General features: G+C 34.0%; 1 protein-coding gene across 2 annotated transcripts in view; it reads right to left on the reverse strand.

The window, feature by feature from the left end:
* Positions 1-19,964, reverse strand: part of LOC126976153 (uncharacterized) — a 64,259-nt gene that overhangs the window by 36,666 nt on the left and 7,629 nt on the right. Inside the window, exon 1 of one of the 2 annotated variants that reach the window (XM_050824369.1) lies at positions 5,415-5,539. The exons of the other annotated variant lie outside the window; for it this stretch is intronic. The gene's annotated coding sequence lies outside the window, so the exon portion shown is untranslated. Of the gene's footprint in view, positions 1-5,414; positions 5,540-19,964 lie in introns of those variants that run through there. 2 annotated transcript variants of the gene reach the window in all.

Here is a 19,964-nt window from a genome sequence, read left to right on the forward strand (position 1 = left end):
CTGAGGAATAAACCAGCTATTTTTTAAAATTGGAGGTACAAGAGTTACTCTCGTATAACTTTCTTATTCTCAGGGTAGCTATTTGGTGAAATAAAGACATGTAAATCTGAGAGTAAATAACAACATTATCCTAGGAATAATACGTACTCTACTTTGACGATATCGGACTTTTATATTTTGTACAATTCCTTATAACAAGCATTAACTTTAACTCTTATGAGATTTTAAATGTTTACTGATTTAATTATGAAACCCTGTAATCATTTATGAAGCTAAACAATTTGTTATGTTTTTAAAGTGATAACCCTCACTTCTAGGATTTATACACAACCTGAGAGTTGAACAAAGCATACAAGATTTTATGACGATACTTAACTCGAACGGTTAGCTCAGTTGGCAAAGCACTCGCACGGAACGCGAGGGGTCCTGGGTTCGAGGCGAGGAGATCGTTCATAAAATTTTGTTTTCATATTTTATTTCTATATTATTCCTAAAAGTGAGGCTTATCACTTTAAAAACATAACAAATTGCTTAGATTTGCAAGTGCGACATCTCAAGACAATTTCGTAATATGCAAATATTGGGGTTGAGCAGGTTATCAACTGTAAAGTAGATCCTGTAGATGAAGCCACAACCTGAGAGGTGAACAAAGCATACAAGATTTTATGACGATACGTAACTCGAACGGTTAGCTCAGTTGGGAGAGCACTCGCACGGAACGCGAGAGGTCGTGGTTTCGAGTCCCGCATCGTTCGTAAAATTATGTTTTCAAATTATATTTGTCATTTACGAATACTAATTTAATATTCACAGATTTTCAGACATAAGAGCAAAATTTGGGTCGACGCGAAGTAAACAAAAGCCTACGAATAATAGCAAGTGGCAGATTGCGATGTGAATTATTGATAGATCCACATTGTCTGATCTCGTTGTTATCGAGGTCTTACAACATGGAGTTTAAGTTGTTGATTAAATATACACGAACAGTGTAGAGCGTATATTGTAAAAATATAGTCAGATTTCTTGGTATTGGACGGTAAAGATAATTATTAGATACTAGTTTTTAATCGCGACTTCGTCCGCGTTGAATATTTACTTTTAGCTATTTTTTTATTTCTTAGGATAGTTTTCAAATAATACATACACAAACTGCTCTTTCTTCTGCTGGCTTCTCTTCTCGCTCTTCTATGATACAGCGCATATCTCTTGTCATTGTGGACAGTCTCTTTAATAGTATTTCCCTGTGAACTTTAATCCCCTATTTTATCCCCATGTAGGTCTAAGTTTCAAAAATGCTCTAACAAATGTATATAAATTATTTATTATCAAGAGCCTAAATGCAAAGTTTCATGGTTTTACGAAGAATTTTATGACGAATTTACGTACAAACTGCCATCCCCTAAAGGTAGCCTATGTCATTTTCAAACTCTACTCTAACCCTGTACTAAATTTTATCAAAATCGGTTCGGTGGTTTAGACGTGAAAGCGAACAAAAAACTTACATTCATATTTATAATTATTATATATATTATACCTACACTACAGTCTAAAAAAACTTACCCAAAATTATTGACTTAAGATCATTGACGAGCAAACAACTAGAGTCACAATCACGCTCAAAAACTCTGCCTACGCGTCTATTAGGCAGAGTTTTATACAATAGACTGTGAACATTACTGCCGCGAAATCAGGTGTTAATTTGAATGAATGTTTTAATGTTATTACCGTTTACCATTGCGCGGCGTTGAATTCAAAGCGCAGTCGAAACACAACTGAACGAAAACTCTGCATAAAAGACCCGTAAGCAGAGTTTTGCTTCAGACACTTTTTGAGCGTGATTGTGACTATAGTTGTTTAAACGTCAATGATTTTATGTCCATAATTTTTGATCAGGATTGACAAGAGTCTAACCCCCTTATTCATAATGGTCCGCTAACTTTAAACAGCCGCTAAGGAGTGTTTTTTCTCATTCTGTCTTAGGTCAATAGAAGAAGACAGAGTGAGAATTAGGAATGTTTTAAGTTAGAAGACTATTATGAATAAGGGGGTATTTGTTTATACTACGTCAGTGCGTGTCAATATCAGTCATATATGTGCAGTGATCAAGTTAACGCATCACGTTGTTCTAGGTAAGAAATGCGTAACTTCAAGTACACGATCGTCTCATTCAGTTATACTTTCGTATGAAATGCATAAAGGAGAACTGCTTCACTGCTTAGAGAATATTGTACGTGCAGTACATATATTTACATTGTTATCTGAACAATAAGATTCCACATTGAACCGGATTTGGCCTGCATAGACAGTCAGTATTGGGAATTAGCTGACCTAAATATTGGAATAACCACAAGTGAATCGAACAATATTATAATACTTAGTACTGCACGAATATGTTTAGATCAGCGTTTTTAACTAACGCCTAGTGTTATGTGAATAAATTGTATTAACCATAATTTTCCAAAAAAATATTGGAATTGTGTGAATGTGAAATTATCGCTAGGAGTAAGCTCCTTTGCACAGGTGGCCGGCTAGATTATGGGTACCACAACGGCGCCTATTTCTGCCGTGAAACAGTAATGTGTAAGCATTACTGTGTTTCGGTCTGAAGGGCGAATGAAAGGAAAGGAAATTACTGGGCAAATGATACGTAACATCTTATGTCTCAAGGTGACGAGCGCAGTTGTAGTGCCGCTCAGAATTTTTGGGTTTTTCAATAATTCTGAGCGGCACAACATTGTAATGGGAAGGGCGTATCAATTACCATCACTTGAACGTCCTGCTCGTCTCGTCCCTTATTTACAAAAAAAAAATTTAGAATCTATTTTCTATAGATGAATATTTTAATGTGGACAATTATAATTGGGCAAATACAATGGCAGGTCTTATCCACGTTATAACTACAGTCTATGCAATGATGCAAAAATATATTCAAACACTAAATAACTTCCAAGTTAATTAAGTAACTGAGATCATCAAGAGATATACACTCATACACACACACATACTATAAACAAATAATAGTATGACGCAAATATTAATTAAAAAATTAAAGTATTTAAAGAGAATATAAACTTTTATTAACTTAACAACAAAATGGACGGGTCTTGATGACAGATACAAACAGCCATCACAAATGGCCCGACTAGACATCGCTTCCTCGACTAAATTTTAACATTTAAGCGAGCACTAATAAGCCAAGCTACGAGAAATGCACCAAATTATAAGAAAGAACATACACAACAAATTGAAGAATTTTCTGAGATTTCTTTAATGTAAGCTCAAATGACAAATCACACCCAGGTTTTCTTATCATTTAAATAATCTAATACATTGTAATAGGATTTTCCACTTTGATTTAATTGATGTAAGCTTTGAACTTGTTGAATGACATTTTTACTGTAACCATATAGTTTGCTAGCAACCCTAGAAAAAACATTCTACCAAATCGGAAGGTGAACATGTGGAACAATAAACCAGAATTTGTGATAATGTAAAATCAGTAAATAGCTTATATATAGCTTTATAGACTTGATGGACGCATCAGATAAATGATCTGCTAGTGCAATATAATAATAAAAAATTCGGGTTGCACTCCGGGAGTGCCAGCGGAAGTGAAAACTTTTACAATAACGTTGTGCATTTTTGAATATTTTGGAACGGTTAGGGAATAATTTCGCACAAATTGTTTTATTTATCAGTATAAAAGTACTAGCTTTTATGTGGTTAAATACAATATTCATTTATTGCGCTATCGTACACAAATGTTACAATTTATCTTATCTTATCTATCTTTATATATATAATTCTTGTGTGCGTGTGTATGTCACTGAACTCCTCCTAGACGGCTGGACCGATTTTGATGAAATTTTTTATGTGAGTTCAAGGGGAATCGAGGATGGTTTAAATTCACAATTGAACTACCTCCTAAACGGCTGGACCGATTTTGATTATATCTTTGTGTGTTCCAGTGAATTTGAGATTGGTGTGTGTCTTCAGGTGGATTCGAAAATGGTTTAGATTCACAATTAAACTACCTCCTAAACGGCTGGACTGATTTTGATGACTTTTTTGTTTGTTTCAGTGAATTTGAGATTGGTTTAGATTCTCAATTCCGTCCATATAATATAATTCTCCTGCTCATGTGTATGTTAGTGAACTCCTCCTAACGGCTGGACCGATTTTTCAAAATTAAGACGTGTGTAGAGGACAACGTCTGATGGGTCCACTAACTAGTCTTTATATATAAAAATTAATTGCTGTTCGTTAGTCTCGCTAAAACTCGAGAACGGCTGGACCGATTTGGCTAATTTTGGTCTTGAATTATTTGTGGAAGTCCAGGGAAGGTTTAAAAGGAATAAATATGAAAATTCTCGGAAAAAAATAAATATAAACAAAAATTTTGTTCTTCCTTTGATGTGTCTCCCGTCGTTCAGAAATATAATTGAAAGAATAGTTTAAAATAAATAACTAATTAGAATCTATATATCTTTCTATTTCTATCTCTCAAGAGGTAAAAAATAACCTTAATTTTAGCTAATTATCTGTTAATTATATTCGGTTATTCATTGTGATAGTGACGTTTCAATTGTTAAAAACATTAATTTTATTTATTATATTCATATCAACGTTTGTCGGGTCAGCTAGTATTACATAAAAAAATTAACACTTCAGAACTATTACAATTATTTTACATTAAAAAGTTTATCTCTCAGCAAAATTAACTTTCATCCATAATAAACTGTAAAAGTATTTCACGGCTGACACACATATTTAAATAAAACACTTTTTAATGGATTAAAACGCGTGTAACTGTAAATGTGTTTTTAACATTCGATTTTTACGTAAAAAGTTACATTTTTAACTAAAATAATATTTAGTTAACCCGACATTTCAAGACCTTTCCAGATTTTGTCTTCAGGGGGACTTCACATGAAATGAGTCAAGATAATATTTGTCATAAGTAGTTGTCACTATGAAGTTTAGCGCCATGTCCTGAAACGTCGGGCGTAACTTTTAAATATAATTTAAAAACACAGTTACAATTACACGCGTTTTGGACCTTTTTAAAAATGTGTAACACATTTAAATAAAACACTGTTTAAACTCGCGGTAATTAAAGAAAATAATACGATACACATACTTAAATATAATAAAATATTTATGAAATGGGACCTACTGTTAAGTATTCAGGGTCACTAAGCTAAATTGTCATCTTTCAGTATGTTTTCAGGAAGCTTATATAAACGATTTTAGTTCATATTTGATCGAAAAAAACAGTTTCTAGATATATTAGTATGAGACACTAAACACTTAGTCAAGCAAAAGTAAAACTGGAACTCCAAACGAGAATTGTTATACTCTTTTTAATTGAGTTTGTTTTTAAATTTTAACTGATAACATTAACAGATACATACCTGACACTTAAAAATGCAATGGCAAATGAACTGGTATTAATGAACACAGTGAAAAGATATCTCGAAAATGAAATATCGTACGTATAATTCACACAAGTATCAAAAGCGTCGACCTGGCAGAAAGCCTTCCCGCGTACTGCCGTGTTCACGACAACTTTGACTGAAAACTGTAACTAGATCATCCAGTTATAAGCAACTTTGTGGCCCCTATTTTAAGGCTATATTTTTTTATATTAATTTATTTAATGAACTTTTGATGTCTAGAATGTCTTTTGTGACACGGAAACAAGTATTTTAATTTTCATGTAGTTTTACGAAAAAAAAATTATAAACAATTTTTTATTTTTTAAAGTGATAAACTTTCTGGGTTATAATGTTCTTACACAAATTAAATTTGAAAACAAAATTTATGAACAACCTGAGAGTTGAATACAAGGCATACAAGATTTATCAACGATACTTCACTCGAACGGTTGGCTCAGAGGAACGAGCGCTCGCGTCGCGCATTGTTCATAAATTTTCTTTTCAAATTTAATTTGTGTAAGAACGTTATAAATAAATTTTTGATTCCGGTAGTTAGTAGGTATTGGTACATAATATATAGTTTTATCGGACCGTTAAAAAATTTGAATTTAACTCTTCAAGTTATATAGATAGATATTTGTATTCCATTGTATAGGTTTCTCCCATTATTAGGCCATTTTGTGATTTTGAAGTGAAAATTTCTTTAGATGCGCTGAGCACTTTTGTAGGTAATGAATAAGATTGAGCTGTCACGCTCAGCTATGCAACATGCGTAGAAGCATGTTAAAAGTTATAACCGAATGCAAATTAAGTAGTTTTAAGTGCAAATCAACCTCAATATAAATTCAAATTCAAATATTTTTATTCAAAATAGGATGTGAAATCACTTATTGAAAGTCAAAAAACTACCACCCATTCCAAAATGAATGCCTCAGGCCTGAGAAGAATGGTCGCAACAAACTCAGCGGGCTTTTTTTTTCATCAAAAATATGTTTTACATTGTACAATTAAACTTATTATTTAATAGCCTGAGGGCGGTCGCTCCATTAACAATCTGTGGTATCATTAAGAAAGTCATTTATGTTATAGTAACCTTTACCACAAAAACGTATTTTTAACAATTCTTTTGAATAACGTAATACTTTTGTTTTGAACATTCTCTGGGATCCTGTTGTAAAAGCATATACATCGCCCCACAAAAGACTTGTTAACTCGAATTAGTCGAGTAGTAGGCATTATAAGCTTATGTCTGTTCCTGGTGTTAACATTATGGTTATGACAGTTTCTGGCAAATTCACTTATGTGCCTAAAGCAAACAGAATTTTATAACGAGGCGGTACTCGAACGGTTGGCTCAGTTGGTTAGAGCACCGGCACGGAACGCCGGAGGTCGTGGGTTCGAGTCCCGCATCGTTGATAAAGTTTTGTTTTTCAAATTTTATTTGTGTAAAATTTTTATGTCAAGGTTATTTGTACGTCCGTTTGTATATAAATAATGTACAGTAACAACGCACGCAGGTATTTTTATGTACATATTATATATACAGTATACATTTAGCTCATGGAAAGCGTTTGTTCAACCAAAAAGGGCACAACACCTAAATTAGTTTTCACTACAATAAAAAATGGCAGATGTAAGGCTACGAATAGAAGTGAAAACTTAGAACTTTTAATTTTAATTTATTTTTGAGACTTATATTATATAATATACTAGCTGACCGGACAAATGAAACAGAAAACAAAATATGTTTTATAGGAGAATTTGCCAATAATATTTCAAAACATCAAAAAATACTTCGCACAAAATGTTGTTATATTGAAATTGTTTCACAGTGTAACTGTCAAACCGTGCGCCACTAATTTCTCTCATAGAAAATATGTCCATACAAAATAATTATTGAAAATAAAAATAATTATGAGTCCCAAATCGAAATAAAAACTATCCTATCCCTCAAGTTGGACTAATCTGCACTCCATGAAGTAATAGTAGTAATATCCCTATTAAAATTCGTTCATTTGTTTAGGAGTCCATCGCGGACAAACAACGTGTCACGTAATTTATATATATTAAGATAAGATTAATCAAACAAAAAGACTATTTCAACAGTTCACAGTATATACACATTGAACTTTTCACTAAATCCATTCAGTTTCACTTATAAGATATACACAGCACTAATGTTGCACAATACGTCAGCTGTATAGCTACAGATATACACCAAAATATATGCATTTTGATGACACGAACTCACGGGATTTCAGCCATCCAAAAAGTGTCTATCTATATATATTTATATTAATTTTTTAAATTATTAGGTAACTCACCGCGTGCGCCAGTCATGAGCATGTCGGTGACGCGAACACATAAGATTTTCCCCTACCAAAAAGCGCCCCACGCGGCTAAAGAAGTTTCCCTTCAAAAATTACCGCGAGATCTTCAAAAAGAGCAGCTCACTCCTCAAAGAAGATATAATATACCACATGCCGCATTACAGGATAGCGATTACACTTAACTTAAGAACCCAAAGTTCCTACAATGTTTTTAAATACAAGAAAAAATGAAGCAGTCCTGAAAAATTCTGAAAATTATGGATTAGTGGATTAGATTGCAGATTAATCCAATCTACTGACTAATTGTAAATAGTAGTTGTATAGTTATAAGATTTGTTTAAATATAACAAAATAATATATACTGACTAGATTACTGACTTTCTGAATTCTGTAAAAATAAATATGTTTGTAATAATTTCTTTTCAATTTGTAATATTATTAAACAATCAAAATAAAATGTTTTCTTGATTCATTTTACTAAAATACAGTAAATTCCGAACATAATTTAACTTAAAACAGTGGACGAAATATTAAGAAACTTCCAAAGCTCTTCCTCGGTCTTTTTTAACAAGTTTAAATAAGTCATGAATCACTTTTCTAAATACAGGCTTTAAGCGAAAAATCGTGGTAAGTGGCTAATTAAGTACTGAAGTAGTTCAAAGGTAAAAATAATCAGACAATTTGAAACGGCACTGCAGTGTTTGAAATGCATATTTTATGTTCCTGGGTTAATTTGAGATCTCAGAACGAGGTCAGTTAAATTTGTTCCTTCGCTTCGATAGTTCGGTGAAGTGGTGCTACTTAAATAAGCTGTTTGATTTGATTTATTGCTAACTATAATTCAATTTACAAAATAAAAGTAGTGAAGTTTAGTCAAAAATTATAAATTATCAGTTATTAATTACCACCAGGACTGAAACTCATTGATCTTAAGAAAACATAGACATATTCAAATGATTTAAGTTTTCTTTAGTGTTAATTCCGCCAATATTTGATTTAAACAATTCGACACGTGTTTCGCCTCTACACGAGGCATCCTCAGGACGTGTTGTCTCGCCAAAATCTGGCACGAGACTATGACACACGTCCTGAGGATGCCTCGTGTAGAGGCGAAACACGTGTCGAATTGTTTAAATCAATTTTTTTTTTTTTTTTTTTATGGAATAGGAGTACAAACGAGTGTACGGGTCACCTGGTGTTAAGTGATCACCACCGCCCACACTCTCCTGCAACACCAGAGGAATCACAAGAGCGTTGCCGGCCTTTAAGGAAGGTGTACGCGCTTTTCTTGAAGGTACCCATGTCGTATCGTCCCGGAAACACCGCACAAGGAAGCTCATTCCACAGCTTCGTGGTACGAGGAAGAAAGCTCCTTGAAAACCGCACTGTGGAGGACCGCCACACATCCAGATGGTGGGGATAATATCCTAACTTGTGGCGTGTCGTGCCAAGGTGAAATTCGGCGGCAGGAATCAGGTTGAACAGCTCTTCGGAACACTCCGCGTGATAAATGCGGAATATTGGCGGAATTAACACTAAAGAAAACTTAAGTCATTTGTATAATTATGGATTCCCACAAAGTAACGCCTATTTCAATAAATAAACATATATCAAACTTAAGGAAAATTAAAATCGGTTACAAAGTTTATAAATCATCCGCTAGTTTGCCCCTGCATGTTAAAAATTATGAATAATTTCATCAGTTTTATACGAAACTATAATTCAATTTACAAAATGAAAGTAGGGAATATTAGTCCTAAATTATAAATTATCGGTTATTAATTATAAATTACTAGATTAAAAAAAAATACAATTTAAACAACCAGGACTGAAACTCATTGATCTTATGAAAACATAGACATATATCAAACTTAAGCAAAATTTATAATCTGTTATAAAGTTTATAAGTCAACTAACTTAAGAGCACTTATTTAAGGATATCAATGCGAACGAAACCGCGGGTTAATGCTAGTTTTTACATAAAAGCAAATGTATATTTATTTTAAGCCAACCGTAGTCATAGAATGCCTAAACCCAAGGATACCCTTCGCTAACCCTTTCAAGAAATTTTGCTGTCGAGTAAATATTTTATTATTAAGACTATGTATTTTAACATTGCCTTTAACATTAATATTTACATGCAAAGTGAAGTGTTAACATTTCGTGTTGTAGAGTAATGAATTATAAAACAGATGGTCATTTATGAAGGTTCATGATACCGTTATGAATTCATTGTATTTAGTGCTGTTCCAGCGCTATAAGTAAAGCATCTTATATTAATTTAAATAATAATTTAAATAAAATACTTTTAAAGGATTAAAACGCGTGTAATTGTAACGGTTTTACATTAGATGTTTGCGTAAATTGTTACATTTTTATTTTAGTTAACCCGACGTTTCAAGACCTTTCCAGATCTCGTTTTCAGGGGGACTGCAGATGAAGTGAGTCAAAGATAGTATTTGTCATAGTTGTCATTATGAAGTTTAGCGCCATTTATTTCCTCGGAGGTGGTATTTGCTGTACACAGATGGTTTTTGGCAAAATTTACTGACAGTGTCCTCTTCTCTTGCCTTGTGGGGGCAAGGTGGACTGATGATCTGGATAAGATTGCCGGAATAGGTTGGACGAGGGCAGCGCAGGACCGATCGTTATGGAGATATTTGGGGGAGGCCTTTGTCTACAAGTGGACTTCTTCCGGCTGATGATGATGATGATGTTGGTGACTTACCCCTCGGTTAACCCCGTTTAGTACATTGTTGTCACATAATAATACTTTTTTTTTGTTGCTTAAGAAATATACTTACGGTATGTCGAACCCTTTTTAGATGCCAAAATATGCAGCGACTCAGAATATCTCCTCGTGCTACTTACTTCAAAGTGAGTAAAAAAATTAAAATAAGTTGAACATCTTCGCGATAAATAAGCGATACAGCAGAACGATGCCGGGCTGGGGAAGCAGAGCAGTATAGATTAGCATTTCTGAGTAATTAAATATTATCATAATATATTTTATCATCAGAGTTATCATAATATTAAGTATTTGATAAATATAAAATTACTCCAAATGTCAATTTTATTTTTGTTGTTATTACTAGCTGACCCGACAGATGCTGTTCTGTTAATAAAAAAAAATTATGTGAATATTCGGGAATAATGTAGTTCAAAGCCTTAGGAAATATGTTATCAAAGTTAATTGAGATAAAAATGAAATTTAATTCATTTTACTAGTTGTTTATTTTAATAGGCTGAAATGGTTTGGACACGTGGAGCGAATGAGTGAAGAAAGAATGACGCATATATAAGGCAAGTGTGTGTGGGCAAGTCGGTCGCGGGAGACCTCGTAGAACATTCGTCGACCAAATTGGGGATGTTTTGAGGAAAGGAAAGGTACGAAGCACCCGCAACCGGCGAGCATGTATGAAAAGAGTAATGTATGTAGAGGAAGCGCGTGAGGTTTGTAAGGATAGAAGCAAGTGGCATTCTATTGTCTCTGCCTACCCCGACGGGAACAAGGCGTGAGTGTATGAATGAATGAATAATTTTAATAGCCACAAAATAAGGACACTAAATAAAACATTTCCTCCGATGTAAATATTCAAATTGTGCAATGCTACACTGCAATGAGATTACGTATTTGTAACAGATTTCAGTTATTTTCTGGAAAAGAGCCAAGAATATAAATGTAGCCCAAAAGAGATAAAATGTATCGTGTTTAATAAAGTTAACGTGAAAAGGTGCCTTGCTTGGGTTTATTAAGGCCTGTGGCTTATTTACATTATTATTTTAGGGTGCCGTACCCAAACGGAACAGTATTACTAAGACACCGCTGTCCGTCCGTTTCTGTCACCAGACTGTGTTTCATGAACCGTTATAGTAAGACAGTTGAAACATTCAGAGATGATTTATTTCTATTGCCGCTATGATAACAAATAGTTATAAACAGACAAAACAATATTTACGCGGGGCTCCTTGATTTTTTTGCCGTTTTTATAGATAATGGTACGGACCCCTTCTCGCGTGTATTACTCGCACTCGGCCGCTTTTATTTATGAGAAAAAGTGACGGGACGTGCAAAACGTTCACCATACGGTACGGGATACGTCCCTTCCAATACAAAGCAGTGCCGCACAGGCTTCTTGTTACACACAACATTCTGTGCGGTGTTATTGTTTTTATTGCGCTCGTCACATACAGACATAAGATTTTAAATCTCATTAGTCCAGTAATTTTACTAGCTACGGCGCCTTTCAAACCAATATCATATTTAATGCGCTTTTTAACTTTGAACTTCATTTTATGTTGCATGCAGCACTTGACAAACATATTTGTTATGTATTGTCGCTGTAAAACAATCTATACGATTCAAATAAATAAAAACCGACTTCAAAACCGACTTCGAAAAGTATGAAATAAATAAACATTTAATTTATTAATAAAATACTGTTATTTATATGTGCTACCTATTTATAGGTTTTAAGTCGGTGCCTTTTTAGTGTCAATTAATATTAATAATAATATATAATCAACCTGAATGAAAACTGCTAAAAGAACCGTACACAAAAAACATTATATCATCCACGTAGACAAAAATTTTCATATAAAATGTTCATAAAATGAAAACTACTGGGCCGAAATATGTAATGGGACCAAATGGAATCTATTTTGCATCGAACTAAAGAAGAAACTACGTAAATCGGATCATAAATCTCAGAGTAATCTGTGTACATACATAAAAAAATTCCGATCGAATTGAGAACCTCCTCCTTTTTGAAGTCGGTTAAAAAGTTAGCTTAGAGTCTCTTATACGTTCTTCACAGGAGCTCTACTTTATCTGAACACGATATCGCAGATTTAGTAATTAAATGTAAATATTTTAAATGATGATTCAAAAGCGCTTATTTGAATTAAGTTTATTTGACTTTGATACACAAAAAGTGTTTACAGACTACTGTATGGCTGACAGAAGGGCGTTCAAACTCCATCCTCGTAGTCAGAAAGTACAATTCATTCGAAAATACATGTCTCAGACCTGAGAAGAACGGAAAAGAAACTCAGCGGGCTTCTTATCTATACTAATATTATAAAGCTGCAGTGTTTGTTTGTTTGAACGCGCTAATATCTGGTACTACTGGTCCGATTTGAATGATTCTTTTAGTGTTGGGTAGTCCATTTATCGAGGAAGGCTATAGGCTATGTTTTTTTTTCAAAATTAGGGATCCGTAATAAAATTGCTATTTTGTAACACAAGGTGTAGAATCGAAAACCTATTTTTGCGTGCGCTGCAAAAACTATTGACAATAGAACAAAATGATGTACAGGCTATAATATAGGCAATATTTTATTACTTATAAAACTATCGCGTGAATTATACTTTATATGGTAAAACAACGTTTGCCGGGTCAGCTAGTATTTCATAATAAGTTTTTAACAATAGGTTGTATGCATATCACTTGTATTTTGTTCAAATATATATCTTTATCATTATTGACTTTATCTTAAACTAGCTGACCCGGCAAACCAACACTGAAAGAATCATCCAAATCGGACCAGTAGTACCAGAAATTAGCGCGTTCAAACAAACAAACAAACACTGCAGCTTTATAATATAAGTATAGATAGCTTTTTTTGTTAAATTTTTGCTGAATAATAAATATTAAATAAAACAAAAGTGCAATAAAACGCGCGGAATATATATTTTTTTTTTAGAGGAGTAAAATACATTTACGTATTGAAGACCCCGAAACGGGGCCCATATGTCGGGCTCGGGTGTAAACACCCCCTACCGACTAAAAACCTCCTCTGTGCTGATGCCCTGAAGGCTTTTACAGCGCAGCCGGGTGGGGGCCTTGGAGGCCGAAAATGTAGCTCACAGGCGCGGGGCGTCTCGGAAGGAGACTCGAACCTCGGACCGCCTGCTCACTAGGCTGGATGGAGATACGCGGAATATAAAACATGGAAACTAACAATGGCATCCATAAGAAAACCATAAAAGTCTTAAATTTGCATTAAATATGTGTGCTTCATAAGGACAAATAGCTCAATATCACACCAAACGATTTCTATGTTTTTTTTTATTTGAAAGGATGTACTTCAAGGGTAATTTGATGGAAGTTTGGTTATGTTCTGATTATGGGATCCATGAAAAAGTAACGAAACTCTTCAATTCTCAAGAGCAAATTAACGATACTAAACCCAATCTTTTTACATCGTAATAGTTAAGTTATTGTCATAGTCGAATATGATAATCAATGGTATTCCTTAATAAACTGTCTGTAATAAAATTACAATTCGCTTACGTTCGTTGCTGTATTGCAACATGACGTAAGCGTTCTATCAATTTTTGCGTTCTTCGCAAGTTTCTTTTGAAATTGTCCTCGAGGTAGGTCCTCTGTTGGTATAGACATTTTTCCCTGACTTTAATTGTTTCATCTAAACAGCGTTGTCTCGTATAAGTAGCACGTAAGTAGGTCTACACATATTCAGACAAGTTAATATAAAAGTTAATGTATGTTAAATTCAGACTATTTCATGTACTTCAGATTCACTAATAATCAAATTTAATTAATAAAAAAACAACCGACTTCAAAATATATCTCTTTATATACCAAAACAATGTGTAATATGCACTAAAAAGTAAAATAGTAGATTGGTCGAAAGAATCAATTCCCGAGGTATTTAAACGCCCGAGCGCAGCGAGGTCGGCTATAGACCAAGTAGGAATTGATACTTTTACCCGAGTTAAACACTCTACTTTTCATTTCGAATATGAGGAAAATAAAACTAGTTGTTTATCTAAGCACAGATTAGTATCCCGCCAATTTATGTTGACTTTTAAATTTTAAATATGGAACTTACCGCGTAATTGCAGCGGTTTATTCCGCTCAAAGAAGTTTGCGCTAAGTTCACACTGGCTGTTTAGAAACTCACATGGCAGCAGCATATTTTTTCAATTAGTTCATTTTTACATAAAACACTTCACAGCAGTTCTATTTTTAAAGTTCATTCCGGCCCTTAGGTGGGAAGTAATTTGTATGAGTTTTTCCCTCTCATAGAGCTATGGAGGGAAGCAGCATTTTCCACCCAATAATCAGATCAAAACAACATTACTTTCCGAGTATGAGTAATGATAAAACAATTGCGTAAGCTTCTACAGTTTGATAATCAATATAATGTGCTATTTTTGGAGTCGGTGTCAGCCAAGGTTCATACATAGTTGTAGGTAAGATGTGCTTGTGCTCACACGCGCGGCGTGACGAGGCGAGAGGCAAGAGTTGAGACTTGTAACTTCATTATATTGATTATTAAGTTTTAGTAGAAGACTACTTTTTAGTGGATTTTATATTAATTTGGTAAAGCTTTTTTTGAGGTCGGTTGTTTTTACCGCGTAGTTTCTACGTTCGTACTATAAAGCATCGCTTCTTTCGGACGTCCCTAGACTACACTATTATTTTTTTTTTATAGAAATGTAGATCAAAGGCGAATATACTCTTTTACTATCACAGGAATCACTAGAGCTTTGCTGAACTAAAAATCGTCGAATAAATGTACATAATATGAATTCGAAAACCGAAAACTGTTAGCTAACTTATTATGTGTTTACTCAGACATGAAAGAACAAACAGTTTGATGCGAATAATATTTGCAACAGCTGCGTCTGGAAATATATTTCACATACTCCCAAAACTCTGTCGGAAAATTAATCATTTTATACAAGTTTCAAAACATGGACGAAATTTTAATTGTAAAAGTTTAAATATCAGGAGTAAACGAAATATTTAGAAAGAATATCATCCACAATTTTATGCGAGGAATTTTATTGTTAGCTTAATATTGTGAGGATTGAGTCAGATATATAGTTATATCTTAGAGTAGGGACAGATATCAATAACTTAGCAAATAGACAGAGTTCTGCAACTTTTGCCGATAAAAAGATCAAACAGCTGACTAATGTGAATGCAGCTCGATTGGTCTATTCTGCATTTTTTTTTATGAAAATAACTCAAAAATTCTGAGCAGCACTACAATTGCGCTCGTCACCTTGAGACATAAAATCTTAAGTCTCATTTGCCTAGAAATTTCACTTGCTACGGCGTCCTTCAGACCGAAATACAGAAATGTTTTTCACAGCAGAAATAGGTGCCGTTGTGGTACCCATAATCTACGTACGCGTACTTCCATAGATTTATGTCATACGGTTTGTTTTGTGGGGAAATGCTACCGATGTTCATAGTATTTTAGTGCTCCAAAAGAGGGCTATTAGAAATTATTATAATATGCTACAAAGAGACTCGCTTCGGGATACATTCAAGTTGATAAACATCCAAAACCTTCTCACAATACATAATATGTATGACTATAATGTATGTTAGAAAAAATATGACCAAATTCAAGAAAATAAAGTGTACGTACCGTTTAATAAGTTAAGAGTTAAGGGCTCCTTCATAGGTCTTGGTATTCAATTCAATTTTTAATGAAATAGCAGACAGTATACTAGGACTCAGTGAGTACAAATTCTTAGCTTTTTTCATAAAGAAGTCTCACTATCGAGTAGTATAGATTATATTGCTAAACAGTTTTTTTTATGGAATAGCAGGACAAACGAGCGTACGGGTCACCTGGTGTTAAGTGATCACCACCGCCCACACCTTGCAACACCAGAGGAATCACAAGAGCGATGCCGGCCTTTAATGAAGGTGTACGCGCTTTTTTTGAAGGTACCCATGTCGTATCGTCCCGGAAGCACAAGGAAGCTCATTCCACAGCTTTGTAGTACGTGGAAGAAAGCTCCTTGAAAACCGCACTGTGGAGGACCGCCACACATTCAGATGGTGGGGATGATATCCTAACTTGTGGCGTGTCGTGCCAAGGTGGAATTCGGCGGCAGGAATCAGGTTAAACAGCTCTTCGGAACACTCCCCGTGATAAATTAGACCCGTGGTAGAAGACACACAATGAAGCGACGTCTCTACGCAACACGAAGTGATCCAGCCGTTCACAGAGCACTGGGTGCCCGAAAATTTGAACTGCTCTGCGTTGCACGCGGTCAAATGGATCGAGCTGATACTGGGGTGCGCCAGACCAGAGATGACAGCAATACAAATATGCATGCTTCTTGTCTGGTTCTGCGTAGGCCACCTAAAATTGTATAATACTATATTCAGTAAGGTAAGTTGTACGATTTAAAAGATGGGCTGGAAGCAAGTTTACGAACTCAAGTGTAGTTTTAATATGTTATTGTCAAGCTCATTCCCTATCTATCTATCTATATATATATAAAAATGAATTACTGATCGTACGTCTCGCTAAAACGCGTGAACGGTTGGACCGATTTGGCTAATTTTGGTCTTGAATTATTTGTGGAAGTCCAGCAAAGGTTTAAAAGGTGAATAAATAAGAAAATGCTGCTAAATTAAATAAAAACAACAAATTTGTTTTTCCGTTGATGTGTCCATACATAATTTCTATGAGAGAATTTATTGACGCACGATTTGACAGTTCTGCTGTGAAACAATTTCATTACGACAGCAGGGTGCATATTTTACGAAGTAATTTTTGATGTTATGATATATTATTGACAGATTCATATAAATACATTATTTTATTTATTATATACAGAACAACGTCTGTCGGGTCAGCGAGTGTTAAATAAATATATTTATATTCTATTTTACAATTGAATTTAATCTTGCCGATGTCTAGAAACTGTTTCTCAAGTTTTTCTCACTATGTCAGTGTATCGACAAGTAATTTTATTTTATTTTATTTTTTATTTTATTTTATTAGGAAAACAAACAGTATTACATGACATAAATAGGTTACAAAAAATGTACATCTATTAACCATTTACAGTTTTCGCATATAAGAGACTATAAGCGTGTTACAAATAATTAACAAAAATACAAAAAAAAGATCAAAAAGTAATACAATAAAAGTATATAGATATAATACACGAAGACAAAATTGAATGGATATTATAGTATTCAGGTATTTAGCAATCAAGAGAACACACACTCATCCAACGCCTCGTCAATGTACCTCTTAACGCGTTTGGTGACGTATTGAATATATGACGTAGTAAGTACCTATATATGTCTAAATATTAATTCAATAGTCTTTGGAATAAGCGTCGTCATGCTCGCATGAATGTCATTGTTTGAGACCGCCTCGTGGAGCGGGTCATTCCCATAACTAAAATATGGTTGAGAGAAGCGATGTTTCAAATTTATTATTATTACTGTCACCAACAATCCTTTTGTTTTTTAAAATTAAAATTATATTTTCGATGTTATACTTCTATGGGCGGGTTATGAAAAAATGATGAGAGTGAAATTTTAAAATGCGCGCGCATCGCTGTTACACAAAAGTAACAGGGTGGAATTGGTTCTATGTTAAATAAATATATTTCTATTCTATTCTATAAAGTTATAACTAAGTTCATGTCGTTACGTAGGTACGAGGGAACTTCTGCACTCATTTTGTGATCCTTGAAGAATTAATTACGTTCACGAAGCAAGGGTTTCTTGAAATAATATTATTTTTTAGTAAAAAGGGGGAGGTAGAACAAATCCCTCTAAGTGTGTGTACTCGCAAATATTTTGATCGGCACCAAGTCTGTGGCAGTTACTGTACATGTATCGTATTCAAATTCAAATATTTTTATGCAAAATAATATGTGACATCACTTATTAAAAGTCAAAAACTACTACCCATTCCAAAAATAATGCCTCAGACTTGAGTAACCTCAGAATAAATATGTTTACAAATTAAAATTGTACAATTAAACTTATTACATATTTAATAGCCTGAGGGCGGTCCCTCCATCCCCAATTTGTGGTATCATTAAGAAAGTCATTTATGTTATAGTAACCTTTACCACACAAACGTTTTTCAACAATTCTGTTGAATATCGTAAAACTTTTGTTTTGAACATTTTCTGGGATCTGGTTGTAATAGCATATACATTGCCCCGCAAAAGACTTACTAACTCGGACTTAGTGAGACACTGAAAGGTATCAAATACGAAGGATTAAAACTTTATAATCTGGTGGTTGTATATCATAATATACAACCACCAGATTGTAAAGTTTTAATCCTTACATATAAGAACAGGAAATCTATCAGTAATCTTATCAGGGAAGCCAAATAATTTTATTAAATTAAAATTAAAAACATAGAAGCATAGTTAAGACAACAGGAGTTAGGAAAAAGACAAGCTAACGACAGTTAATAATATCTCTACTTTTAAATGTGCTAACTGGATCCTTTTATTTGATAATAGTTTAAAAAATATGCTGTAGTCAGCATATTTTTTTCATAATTTTCAATTACTCTGCTTGTCGTTCTATCTTTATAGTCTATTCAATGTAAACCAGCGAATCTTCAAAACGCTTCCAACGTCGACTGAACAAGACGTCGATGACGTCACATCATCGCTTTGTTACGGTGTGCAAAACAAGCATCACTTGAATATTATTATTAATAAACAAACAACGATTAATTTTTCCAGTATTATAGATTTATGTAAAGGTGTTGTGATGTGATACTGGATATCATTATTATAAGGATATAAAATCAATGAAATAATCTGGGTTAAGTACAAAAAGGATTTATTAGTCTGGCATTACTATTATAGCGACACAGAACAACAGAAACTACAGAACGATTGACAACTAAAATCAAAACGTAACAATTAAAAGTTCAAAATTCTTCACATATCATGAAAATATCACAACATGTAACTACCTAACGGTAATAGCTGCAAACCGTACTGACACAACAGGATAAGCGCGAGGGGGTGAAAGGGGGAAGGGCTGTGTCCAGAGATAATGTAGCCGTGTGTGGCCGTGTAGTAAATTTTTCATCTGTCACAAAGTGAAGAAGGTGAATTTTGAAATTTTTTTTTGAAATTTTTTTGTAAAATAAACCAAACAATCAAAAATTGCAAAGAATACAAAATTGTTCTTGAATTCTGGATTCATTAAATCTCTAGAGATAAGGCTTAATTCAGGTCGACGCGACGTAAACAAAAGCCTGCGAGGAAATTATTGCGAGTGGCAGATTGCGATGTGAATTATTGATATGTATCCACATTGTTTGATCCTGTTGGGATCAAGGGATGTCAGCCGGGAAGCCAAGTTGATGGATTGCTGCACTAAATACGTAATGTGTCATGCCAAAATCCTAATTTTGAGATCAT

Source organism: Leptidea sinapis, chromosome 2, assembly GCF_905404315.1.
Source record: "Leptidea sinapis chromosome 2, ilLepSina1.1, whole genome shotgun sequence".
NCBI lineage: Eukaryota > Metazoa > Arthropoda > Insecta > Lepidoptera > Pieridae > Leptidea > Leptidea sinapis.